The following is a 2,630-nucleotide window of genomic DNA, read 5'->3' on the forward strand; positions in this document are numbered from 1 at the left end:
GTCTAAATAGATAATTTTACACGGAGATGTGACCAATTGTTCAACAACGGCGACCTTGGCGGGACGGTGAGTGACCTCTGCGACGCCGCTCTTCTTCCTACTCTTTCGCGCTGCCACAGAGCACACACGCGTGTGCGCGCGAAGCGTCTTCTGCTTCTTCTTCTATTCCTGCTCCTTCTTTCTCCCCTTGGTTATGCACCGCTGTATAGGTATTTTCCCACGGGAAAAGTGACCTTTTAATTGCCACGCCGGTTGCCGGTTAACGAACCGAGTCTCATTAACGAGTCTCTTCTTTCCCGCGTGGTTTTTCCACCGATGGGAGAAACACGCGCGCTGTCAATCGATGACACGCCGCAGAACTGTCGGAATAGACTTGTAGGAAAGTACTGTATTATTAAAAAATTAAAATCATCAAAAGTACATTTAATTGTTACTTAGAAAATACGAAAAGTTTATTTACGAAAATCTAAACACTTGAAAGTATGAAAATTTGAAGATTTTTAAAATACGAAAAGTTGATGGTTTTTTTTCGAAAATTTAAAGTTTTATTTTAAGAAACTTTTTTTAGGAGGAAGAAGAGAGAGAAAAAGAGTCTATTATTTTTTTTTTATCAATTTTAATTTAATCACTACAGGTGTATCTTATATTATTATCTTTTAATATAACATATGATATTTATATGTTATATGAAATAATAAAAAATTTATCTCTATAAGTTATAAGAATATAGTTGAAGAAATAATTAGAAAAAAAGATATAGTAAAAGTATTTTATTTGTTTTAATAAATTTATTTTGATAAATATTTATTTAAAAAACACATCTTAAACGAGTCTCATCGCCAAGTTGGAAATTGTACGAATTCAGAGCGAGAATGAAGTAAGTTGATTTTAAAATCTTACGATCCGAGATTGTATTTAAAACGACATTGAACTTGCTTTATTTTTGAGCTCACCCCCTTGCGACTGAAATCTCTCTTTGAATCCGAAAAAGAAAAAAACCCTTGAAAAGACTTGACCAGATCTCGCCCCGAGAAGAAACGCGCTGTTCCTCGAGGGAAATCCGATTCGGAGAAGACCTAAAACGAAAGGCCTGTCGGGGAGAAAGCATCCCTTGATACGACACGCGTTTGCGACGCGTGCGTTCCTCGGGCGAGCGAATCAATATTTGGAGGGTAGGCGTTTGCGTCCCGACGAACGGCGTCGAGGCCGACAGAACGTGAGTCACTCACCCCTGTAGCTGTCCGAGAAAGAGAGAACGAAGCAAAGAGAAAAGGGCTGCTGACCTCCCTTTCGCCCCCTTTTCTCGTGTCCGACACTTCTCGTGTCAGCAGCCCTCGTTACGAAAGTCTCGTTTTTTCTCGCAGACTTAAGCCATTCGCTCATTTTTATTTCAATTTTGAATTTATTTTAATTTGTTTCCATAGTTATTAATTTAGATAGTCGTGTGTGTAGATTTTCCAAAGATTTATTTTTCTTTTTTTTAGTGCAACAACACAAAATAAATATGTTAAATATTAGAGATGTGCGAACTATTCGTATCCGAACTATTCAAAAATTTCGAATCTACGGCGGATACTCATAGTCGGTTCTTACTTTAAGTAATGTCTTAAGATGCAGCTAACGTTCATAAAATGAATGATAATATTTTAAGATTGAACTTAAGGCAGTATCAAATATAAGAATCGATTATAAATACCGCGGCCTGAGATGTTTAAATATAAAAATCAAATACATATATTGACTCTTAGTTAGTAGTCTTTATTATAACAACTCTTAGATTCGAATCGGTTCGATTCGAAGTTAAAAAACTTTCGCCCATTTCTATCAAAATGCATTAATTGCATCAATTTTTGTTTTCTGATTGTTCCAAGATCAATTATTTACTCTAACGGAATTCATCATTACTAGATTCACACGTTATATAAAAAAAAAAGAGAGAAATTCATAAAATATGATTGAATTAGATTTGTATATATAAAATTATGTTGAAAATTGTGAGTTTAATTTTTTTTTATAGAGATTCGAAAAAACCAAATTGAAATTCTTTTAAAAAGTCTCAGTCTGCAACATTCTGTAGTAAGGATATTATGTAAATTCTCTCGTTTTTTCGAGCGGACTTTGCCGAACGATGCCGCAAATCGATCCATCGCGCACGAATACCTTCTTTAATTGAGACACTCGTCGGGTTTTCGGATGTCCCGGTCAAACGATCAGCCAGCTGTTATGAACGCATTAATTTACAAGCAGGCCTCGCAGGAGCGTGAAGCCAAGTACGTGCGCGCCTAAGTAAACCCATTCGTGCGAGAGACGCGCATGTATCTACGTACATATACACGCGGTGGGAACAGGTTCCACATCAAATCAAACGTTCTTCCGTGGAACCCTTATCCATGCCGGGCATCTTCCTTGCATTGCACGCTGCCGCGCATCGATACGGGCCGTCGCGTTTGGGAACCTTTCCGGATTTTTCAACCCCGAAACGATTCCGAGATAATCTCGAGATATACGGCTGTGTATCGCATAAATCTTGATTGAATCAACGAGATACACCGAAGACTATCATTAGGTTTTTATAAATGGCTGTAAAAGCATCAAGATATCTTTCTAAAGAATATATATATATATATATA

This window comes from Trachymyrmex septentrionalis, unplaced genomic scaffold, assembly GCF_001594115.1.
Source record: "Trachymyrmex septentrionalis isolate Tsep2-gDNA-1 unplaced genomic scaffold, Tsep1.0 scaffold95, whole genome shotgun sequence".
NCBI lineage: Eukaryota > Metazoa > Arthropoda > Insecta > Hymenoptera > Formicidae > Trachymyrmex > Trachymyrmex septentrionalis.